General features: G+C 40.2%; 1 long non-coding RNA gene across 1 annotated transcript; it reads left to right on the top strand.

The window, feature by feature from the left end:
- Positions 1 to 199: 199 nt before the first annotated feature.
- On the top strand, positions 200 to 2484 carry LOC134296345 (uncharacterized). Its single transcript, XR_010003058.1, has 2 exons — positions 200 to 330; positions 2125 to 2484. It is a non-coding gene; the product is annotated as an uncharacterized LOC134296345 (long non-coding RNA).
- Positions 2485 to 10730: the final 8246 nt, after the last annotated feature.

Raw genomic sequence — 10730 nt, 5'->3', positions numbered from 1 at the left:
TGAGGAACGAGATCCGGCCCCCCCGCTCCCTCGAACCCTCGTTTGCCATTCTTGCCTCTCCCGCGCTTCCTTCGCAATTTGATTCCGCCCCAATTCGAGAACGAGATTGATGTACTCTATGTGTAGGGGAGCTAATTGTAATGGGACTTTTTTTTTCCTCTCCGCGGAAGGAGACCGAGAATGGGGCAAACGTGTGAGTGAGGAGACTAACGGACGGTCTGCTCTGATTGGTGGTTTCGTACCTGCAATGCGTCACGCACAGGCTGCGCTGGGAATCATGCGCCCCCTGCTGGGGAGTCAGATACTAGGAAGGAGGGCGACTGACTGAGGGTGGGTCTGCACTGCCACATAACGCAGTTTCAGGATGCAGATTAACTGCATTGAATGGGATTACATGGCAGTGTAGGCTCATATAGTCCAGTTCAGTGCAGCCAATCTATGGCAGTATAGATGGGATGGGACTTAAAACAGTTTTGCTTGTGCTCACAATTTTCCCTGAGGGACACAAGTAAAACCACTATTTGACCACACAAAGTGTATGCTTCTCTGTTGTCGAAGGCTTTCATGGCCAGAATCATTGGGTTGCTGTGAGTTTTCCAGGCTGTATGGCCGTGTTCCAGAAGGATACAGAAAACCTACACTCACGGATATATACCTTCATGAAAACTGCAGTCATCACCCAGGTCAAAAAACAAGCACAAACAAAACCCTGGCAGACCGTGCAAACAGAATCTGCAAACCCCACCTCCTCCAAGGGGAACTGAACCACCTAAACTGGGCTCTACAGGCCAATGGATACTCCACCACAGACACCAGATGAGCTGCAAGGCCAAGAACGAGCCAGATCCACCCAAAGGAAAAGTGATGTTGCCATACATCAAGGGAACCACTGACCACATAGGTAAGCTGATGAAGAAACACAACCTACAAACTATCTACAGACCCACAAAGAAAATCCAACAAATGCTACTTTCAGCAAAGGACAAGAGGGATCCTCTCACTTCTGCAGGAGTCTACCGTATACCATGCAGCTGTTGACAAGTCTACATAGGGACCACCAAGTGCAGCATTGCCCAAACACCAATCAAGAAACACGAAAGACACTGCAGACTAACTCAACCAGAGAAGACAGCCATGGCAGAGCACTTGATGAACCAACCTGGACACAGCATGTTATTTGAGAACACAGAAATGCTGGACCACTCTAACAACCACCATGTCAGACTATACGGAGAAGCCATTGAAATCCATAAGCATGTGGACAATTTCAACAGAAAGAAGGAAACCATGAAAATGATCAATATCTGGCTACCAGTATTAAAAAATTTAAAATTAGGACAGTAAATAAAGAACAACACTCAGAAGATGGGAATTCCAGACAGGAAACAATCAAGGCCAGCTAACACCTCACAACAAAGGATTCCTCTAGGCAGGAAGCCTCTGTTTAAAAGCCTCCAAAGACGAATACTCCACTACACTCCGGGGTAGAGAATTCCACTTCTGAACAGCTCTCACAGTTAGGAAGTTTTTCCTAATGTTCAGGTGGAATCTCCTTTCCAGTAGTTTGAATCCGTTGTTCCATGTCCAAGTCTCCAGTGCGGTTTCAATTTGTTTGCTTAGTGCGGTTTCAATTTGTTAGCTTAGTGACACACAATGATTTCTTTTTATAATCATAATTTCATGCATTGGCTCTGTTTTTTTAGTTTGTATTGAGTCATGTTAACCACCTTGAGTCCCTCTATGACAGGCATGGGCAAACTTCGGCCCTCCAGGGATTTTGGACTCCCAACTCCCACAATTCCTAACAGCCAGTAGGCTGTCAGGAATTATGGGAGTTGAAGTACAAAACCCCTGGAGGGCCGAAGTTTGCCCATGCCTGCTCTATGAGGAGAAAGGTGGGATGAAAAATAAATAAGATAAAGGTGGGTATGTGTGCCAAGTTTGATGTAGATCCATCATGCAATGTAAAAGCCTTTGTGGTAAAACCAGCCACCAAAATATATACTTTGACACACACACTTATATATAGTTATTATATTTATTTGTATTATTATATAGTATATTATTTGTACCCCATTTTCTTCGCTGGATCAAGACCTAACCCCTTTTCAAATCTTGTTACAGAATCATCTATTCTATAGGGAGTGAAGGAAACACAATCTTGTCAATGTGAACGGGAAAAAAACAAGGTTGAGGTAGAAGAGACTTCATGGATGGAGAGCACAAAGTTTAAAAGAACAAAACAGATGAAGTTGCTGCATGCTGGAACGTTAGAAGGAAGTCATTTATTATTGTTAAATTTATTATTACATTAATTTGTACCCTGCTTTTCTCTCTGGAATGAGACCCAAAGCATTTAGTGTTTGGTGTACCATTCAGGTTGATTAATCCTTTTTAAAAATCCTGTTATAGAGTTGTTTTTTCTGAGGGGAGTGGAGGAGACACAATCTTGTCAATGTGAATTAAAAAATAAGGTTGAAATAGAAGAGACTTGCATATATGGAGAGGACAGAGTTTAAAAGGACAAAACAGATTACGTTGCTGCACGCCAGGACTTTAGAGAGAAGTTGTTTCTCTGGGTCTGAAAAGAGAAATTCAAGTTGGATGCAGAAAAATGCTTGGAGGAGCACTGAGATCCGGTTAAGGCAATAGAGGGAATTGGTCTCCCTTCCATTTCAGTCCAGCTTTCATTTAAAAGGAGAAAAGCTGTCCTACTGTAGTGCTAGGATATCTAGTGTTTGGACTGAGGCAGTGTAGTCCTTCTCCCTCACAGTAAAACAAACTCAAGGGTATGGAGCTGCTGCTGCTGCAGTGTGCATCGCGGACGTGTGCGATGTGGGAAATGTGGCGGCTCACGTGCTTTTGAGCAATGCGAAGGGACACACAGGCAGACAGTTGGATGCGAGGGTGGCAATAAACATAGCCTAATGCACAGAATGCGTAGCGTGGCAAAGCAAGAGCAAGGGTTTAGTGTTGGGCATCAGATATAACACAGAGAGACAAGGGAGGGGAGCTGAAGGAGAAGCAAAGTGCCTCGCTCTGATCAAGATGGGTTTTGGACAGGAAGAGGAAAAGAGCGTGAATTATTATCTCTTCAGGAAAAAATATTTCCCTTGCCTTTTATAGAAAGTAGAGGCAATTAGTTGTAAAGACACACACACACCCGCCTTCCAATCTGAAATGATTTTGAAGACAGCTGGGAAATAGGCGTGGGCAATCTCTCCTGTGATTCGCTTTGTAAAACTCAATAACATTCAGTGGCAGAGAAATAACTAAAGGGGGTAATTGCTGATTTTTTGCTCAAATGCCCATAGTTTCATACTGTATGGGCAGAAATTGAGGACTGCATACAGGATGAAGGTTAAGCCTGATGGTGTCAGTATTCAAAACCATGCTTTGCGGGAACTGCCTTTTAAATTACCAGGTTAGGGCACATGTAGGGAAGAAGGGATTCTCTATTTTATCAGTTTATATTAAGGTCAGGACCCAAGATACCATATCTATGCATGATCTTCATGTCCTATGTTCAGTTTTTGATTCTGATCATAAATACTTCCATCCTTTTGTAGATGGCGAAGCACCGTCTTGTTGATATGAATAGTTTTTGGCAGGATCTCCACTGCCAAACCATGCAGTTCAATCTGCTTGATTTGGCAATGTAGATCCTGCCTTTGCTTCCCCTCTAAACCTATTCAGCTCCATGCTGCATCCCTTTGAAATAAGTTAGTTTAATGCATCTGCAGTGCAGCCAGATGTATTAAAACTGAATTGGAACGGATCAGAATCCTCTTAGAAGGGAAAAGAAAAAAAGTGTGGTGTTCTATAATAAAAAATAACTACAGTAGAGTCTCGCTTATCCAACGTAAACGGGCCAGCAGAACATTGGATAAGCGAATATGTTGGATAATAAGGAGAGATTAAGAAAAAGCCTATTAAACATCAAATTAGGTTATGATTTTACAAATTAAGCACCCAAACATCATGTTATACAACAAATTTGACATAAAAAGTAGTTCAATACACAGTAATGCTATGTAGTAATTACTGTATTTACGAATTTAGCACCAAAATATCACGATGTATTGAAAACATTGACTACAAAAATGCGTTGGATAATCCAGAATGTTGGATAAGCGAGTGTTGGATAAGTGAGACTCTACTGTACTTGTAAAAATATTATCCATGAAGGGAAGTATTCCAAATATTACTGTTGTCAAATTATGAAAATATATCAACTGAACAGCACAAACACATTTTCCACAATATGGAGGAGAAAGTGCTCTAATAGTAGGTCCCCTTTAAGTCAGGAAGGTGGTCAGTGATCTTATTTAGTGGCTCTACATTTGTAATTTCGTAAATGTTTCTCTAGAGTAAATGTGTGTGAGAGTGTGTGTGTAGATAGATATTGGCACCAGATACCTTCAGATGATGGAAGCTAAGCAGAGTAAGCTCTGGTTTGTGCTTGGATGGGAGACTGCAAAGGAGTATCAGGTACTGTAGGCTATACAGTAGAGTCTCACTTATCCAACACTCGCTTATCCAACATTCTGGATTATCCAACGCATTTTTGGAGTCAATGTTTTCAATATATCATGATATTTTGGTGCTAAATTCATAAATACAGTAATTACTACATAGCATTACTGTGTATAGAACTACTTTTTCTACCAAATTTGTTGTCTAACATGATGTTTTGGTGCTTAATTTTAAAATCATAACCTAATTTGATGTTTAATAGGCTTTTCCTTAATCCCTCCTTATTATCCAACATATTTGCTTATCCAACATTCTGCCGGCCCGTTTATGTTGGATAAGTGAGACTCTACTGTATTTAGAAAAGTTTGTGGCAAACTGCCTTTGCCTATTCCTTGCCAAAGGCAAGACCTCCACTGCTCTGTATCTGAGGATCTGATCCCAGATTATCTGCTTTGAACTGGATTATATGAGTCTCCACTTGCCATATAATCTGTGATAAGAAGATAGGCCTAAGTTCTATAAAATTCATGGAATTGCCATTGGTCAAAGATGACTTGAAGATTCACATATAATTGTACAGCAACATACATTTACACAAACGTATAAACTGAACATAGATGACAAATGGACAAAATGTATTGTGTCAGAAGGTAATTGAGACTATATATACAATGTTTAAAAAAACTCACAAAGTTAAAAATTGGCGTTATACTAAATGTCCATTGACCAGAAGCTGGCCACTTGGAGTGCCTTTGATGTCAATATAAAAAGGTCCACCATTGTGCATGTAGCAAGGCTCAGACTACATTGTAGTAGGTGGTCTGTGGTGTGCTCCACACTCGCATGTCGTGGATTCCACTTTATAGCCCCATTTCTGAAGGTTAGCTCTGCATCTCGTGGTACCAGAGTGCAGTCTGTTCAGCGCCTTCCAAGTCACCCAGTTTTCTGTGGACAAAATGCCAGAATAAAGATTCCAGTGTTCAATCAGAAAAAAACTTATTGTTACAAATTCTCTGGGAAACCCAGACTGGTTTAAAATGGTGATAAAGAGAAAGTTCTTACACTAATTTGTTTTGGGGTCTTTAATGATAGGAATTGTTCTCGTTTTTGCAAAGGCAATTCCTTGATCCCAACAGCAGAAGTTTTCAAACTGTTTTGTCTGTAATTTAACATGAAACATTCTTCCACAAAACACTATTGCTAGTCTAAAGGACTGTTAAAATACAACAGGCTGCCTAATTAGTGGTTTTAGTGATACTTCTGGGTAGTATAAATGATCTGCTTAGTTCCAAATGCTTTAGTTGTTATAGTAACATTAGTATTTATGCTTCTTCTAACATAGACTTACACCGGCCCACTGTGGGTGAAAGGGGAGGTTTGTTGCACTATTGCTTTAATAGAACTTTCTTTAAAACAGTGGGGAAACTCTTAAGAGTATTGAAAATATCTTAAAAATTAAAGTACCACTAGAACCAGAAGCCTATCTGTTGGGACTTACAAATTCAACACTTCCCAAAACATTCCTGATGCTCTTTTTATACATGGTTTCTGCTTACTATTAGAAACAAGAAGAAATTCCCACCCAAGAGTTATAGGTAAAAGGTAAAGGTTTCCCCTGACGTTAAGTCCAGTCATGTCTGACTCTGGGGGTTGGTGCTCATCTCCATTTCTAAGCCGAAGAGCCGGCGTTGTCCATAGACACCTCCAAGGTCATGTGGCCGGCATGACTGTATGGAACGCTGTTACCTTCCCGCCAGAGCGGAACCTATTGATCTACTCACATTTGCATGTTTTCGAACTGCTAGGTTGTCAGAAGCTGGGGCTAACAGCGGGCGCTCATTCTGCTCTCCGGATTCAAACCTGTGACCTTTTGGTCCGCAAGTTCAGCAGCTCAGCGCTTTAACACGCTGCGCCACCGGAGGCCCCCAAGAGTTATAGATTAGAAAAAAGTTGGACATGGCAGAAATAGACAAACTGACAAGGCTTATACAATTGCCAGATCCTTCCAAATCTGAAGAAGAATGGCAGCCCTTATTGACTATTTAAAAGAAGAAATGAAAATGAAAATATTGTTTTTTATAGCATTAAGGGAAAATAAATAGAGTAGAAATGTAGGAATAACAAGGAAAAAAATTAGAGAAATTAGTAACAAGAATAACAGAATCCCAAAGATATCCTGGAAAGTTACTGGAAAGTTAATCTAGAGATAAATTTTATGACAAAAAGAATAGAGTTTTTTAAATTATGAAGATGACAGCGGAGACAGGGTAAGAAGCGTTAGTTAGGACTTTCTATTTTCTATTTGCCAACCTTTCTATCTGTTTCAAAACACTATACACCTTCACTATCTTATTTTAGTTTAGAAAATAAAAGTTCCTTTTTTTTCTTTTTTAACATCACAGAAACCCTTTTAGTATTAAGCAACAATGGAAGAAGACAAAGATGCAAGATGCTTAAAATGCCCCTGTTCTAAATTGAGTCTTCTACTCTACTCCATTCCTCATATATTTTACAATATTCTGTACAATATTTTACAATAAAATTATATGGGAAAAACCCAGCGGGGAAACTAATGAAAGTGGGAGACTTGTGAACTCTTAGGTCAACACTGACACCTTCTGCCTCCCTCCATCTCGAAAGGAACACCTGAAATAACTTGCTGGACGTCCTCTTAGGAGTTTATATTTCCATTTATATACAATTTCTCTCTAAAAGCCCTCAAAACTGTCTATGACATGATTGGTTCAGGTGATAGAAAACAAGGAGCATGCCCCCCCTCATTTATTTTACATATTTACTTCATTTTTATCCCATCATTCTTGCCATAGAGACTCAAAGCAGTTAACAATAACATGACACAACACAATAGAAATTAAAAACAAGGCCATTACTTATGACTACATTTAAAAAATGTCATGGGCACAAACTTAAAATACAATTAAAAAACAAAATTACATTTAAAAACTAAACTTTCCTGAAAATTCCACCTACAACATCCCCAGCAGCCTGCTCCTCACCATCCGCTAAATGCCTGGTGGTAGAGATATGTCTACATCTGTCTATGAAAGGCAAGCAGGGATGGGCTGTCCTGATCTCTCTTGGGAGGGAATTCCAGAGTCTGGGAGCAGACCCTGAAAAGGCCCTCTCCCTTGTTCCCACCAAACTTGCTTGAGCAGGTGCTGGAACAGAAAGAAGCCCTCCACAGATGATCTTAGTGTTCTAACAGGCTCATAAAGAAAGAAATGGCCCTTCAGATAACCTGGACGCATAGCCATATAGGGCTTTATAAGTAACTAGCTGTGCCCGGCCACGCATTGCTGTGGCGTTGTCTGGTGGTATTGGTGAGAAATTGTTGAGGTAGTGGTGGTATTGAATGTCTGTTGTATGGTTGTCTTTATGTTTAGTATGCACACTGAAGTCAATTATATGGCAGTGTGGAGTCAAGATAATCCAGTTCAAAGCAGATAATATAAGACTCTAAATGGGTTATATAGCTGTGTGGAAGGGCCTTGAGTCTACACTGCCATACAATCCAGTTAAAATCTGATAATCTGTGGAAGAGGCCTAAGTGAGGCCTAACTGTGCCTGTCCCCTGGGCTGAGGAGGTTGCTAGGAGACGGGAGCTTAGCCTTCAAACTGGCAGCAATTGGATAAAAACTATTATTCCTCTCCCTGTAATTAGGACTTTATTTTTCTCTTCATTTTGTTGTATCAACCTAGAGCCGTGAATGTTGGGTTGTGTTGTCAAATTTCGAGGTTGGGGGGCCTGTAGTTTTGTTGTTTTGTCCGCTGCCCTGATGCCATCACTCTTTTATATATATAGATTCAGTCTGAGACCACTTTATCTGCACAGGAGTTGTACCTATACAAAGTCTAGCCTTCTTTGCCAAGGAGCACTGATGCTTCACCAAACTACAACTCCCAGGATTCCATAGCATTGAGCCATGGAAGAGAAAGTGGTCTCAAACTGCATTACTTCTACATGCTACATTTAAAGGAGAATATAACTATTCATTTGAGAATCCCCACACATTTTGAATCTTTAATTCTTTCTGGAACTGCCTATGAAAATACTTTAAATGTTAAATATGCATATACATCATAGTGCCATTAGGTAAAGGTAAAGATTTTCCCCTGACATTACGTCCAGTCGTGTCTGACTCTGGGGGTTGGTGCTCATCTCCATTTCTAAGCTGAAGAGCTAGCATTGTCCATAGACACCTGCAAGGTCATGTGGTCAGCATGACTGCATGGCATGCCGTTACCGTTCCTCTGGAGTGGTACGTATTGATCTACTCACATTTGCATGTTTTTGAACTGCTAGGTTGGCAGAAGCTGGAGCTCACAGCGGGAGCTCACTCCCCGGATTCGAACTGCTGACCTCTCAGTCAGCAAATTCAGCAGCTCATCGGTTTAACCCACTGCACCACCAGGGGCTCCACCACTGCACCACCATAGTGCCATTACATTGTCAAATAATTTAGTTTGCTTCCAAAAATATTTTAAGAGCCCCTAATAGAATTGTGTATTTGTAGATAGGGGGCTGTCTTACTTTTTGATATCTGAACAACATAGAAAAAGTTTTACATCCTTTATGTAGACAGAGGAAGATAATACTAAGAATAGTTGCCTCAGGATTCTTAATAAGCATTCATGGATTGCTAAGCAAAGTGTTATTTGGCAATTAATACATTTAATACACACTTCTCAGACAGTTTATCCAACTCATTAAGTGAGAGTAATTTCACCACTTAATACCTACTTTGTATTATGTCTCCATAATGCAGAATAAACTTAATAGCATATCATCGATATGAAAGCAAATTTGCTTATAGAAAACAGCAGAGCCTAAACAACTGGCAATAAAAAGCATATCTATTCTAGCGGCTATTATAAACATGTTAAATGTATTTTTAAAGATTCTTCACTCTGTGTTCTAAAATATGCTAATAAAATAAACCATACCTTAATTGTTTCTTAAGCTCTCTGTGCGTAAGCGCATCAAAAGAATGCTCTTTCTTCTCTAAGTCAGTTTAAAAGGGGGTTTTATGCTAGCAATAGGGTTTCTGCACCTGAAGTCAGTTAGTCTAGATCGGGGTCCTTGGAGGTCACTTTCCTTATCTATGGTCCTATGAGACCATCTAGATGGTCTTTGGAGGTCTCTTTGCTTACCTATGGTCTTATGAGATCGTCTAGATCAGGGGTCCCCAAACTAAGGACCATGGGCCTGATGCGGCCCTCCAAGGTCATTGACTTGGCCTCTGTCCTAAACTTTAGACTTAGGGTTGACCTAAGTCTGAAATAACTTGAAGGCCACAACTACAACAATCTTAATTTTGGACTATTTCATTATAGTCCGGCCCCCTAACAGTCTTCAGGACTGTGAATCGGCCCTCCACTTAAAAAGTTTGAGGACCCCTGGTCTAGATGCTTCTATAATGTGTTCATTCACTCAGTCCTCTCTGACTCTTCGTGACTTCATGGACCAGTCCATGCTAGAGCTCCCTGTCAGCTGTTGCCACCCCCAGTTCCTTCAAGGTCAAACGTCTGTAATAGCTATGTTTAATTGTACCATACTTAGTGGTCTGCTGAAAACCATGTGGCTTTCCAGCAAGAATTTATCCAAATTTTTAAAAATTAGTAAACTGAAAAATATTCATAGACCATTTAGTCTAATGGACTACTTATATGTACTACATATAACTCTTCTTGGATCATTTTCTCTGCTTCTTACTATTCTCCAGATTGATGTTTGTTTGATGTTGTTTGCCCTCTCAATAACCAAATGTACAAAATGCTGAGGCAGTTTAGAGACTGCTATTATAGAGACTGATGTCAATGTCTTGCAGAATTTATAGTTTTCATGAAGGAGGGTATTTGGGGGATTCTGTCAAAACCTACAGAGTTCTAGTCAATGTAACTGATTGGCTATATTCTTGGTAAATTTGGATATACTGTATTGTATTGTTTTCAGCACAATTTTCAGCTTTGACTCTCGTTAAGTAAATACAATAATACTAATACTGTATATAGACATGTACAAGTCAGCCTCATGTATAAGTCGAAGGCAGGTTTGGGGACTAATACTATGAATGTTGATGTGACTTGTGGGCAGCCCTTCTTCCATCCAGGTGTTTAAAATGGCCAACACAGTATCACAGTGGAGAGAGCAGAGGAGCTTTTAGGTTCTTCTAGGATGGATTAAGTTATTGTCTTTTGCCACTTTACTTAGAGAAGAAAGTGGTTCCTTTTTA

This window comes from Anolis carolinensis, chromosome 1 (genome assembly GCF_035594765.1).
Source record: "Anolis carolinensis isolate JA03-04 chromosome 1, rAnoCar3.1.pri, whole genome shotgun sequence".
In the NCBI taxonomy this organism is placed as follows: domain Eukaryota; kingdom Metazoa; phylum Chordata; class Lepidosauria; order Squamata; family Dactyloidae; genus Anolis; species Anolis carolinensis.
This window is presented reverse-complemented; position numbering and strand designations above follow the sequence as displayed.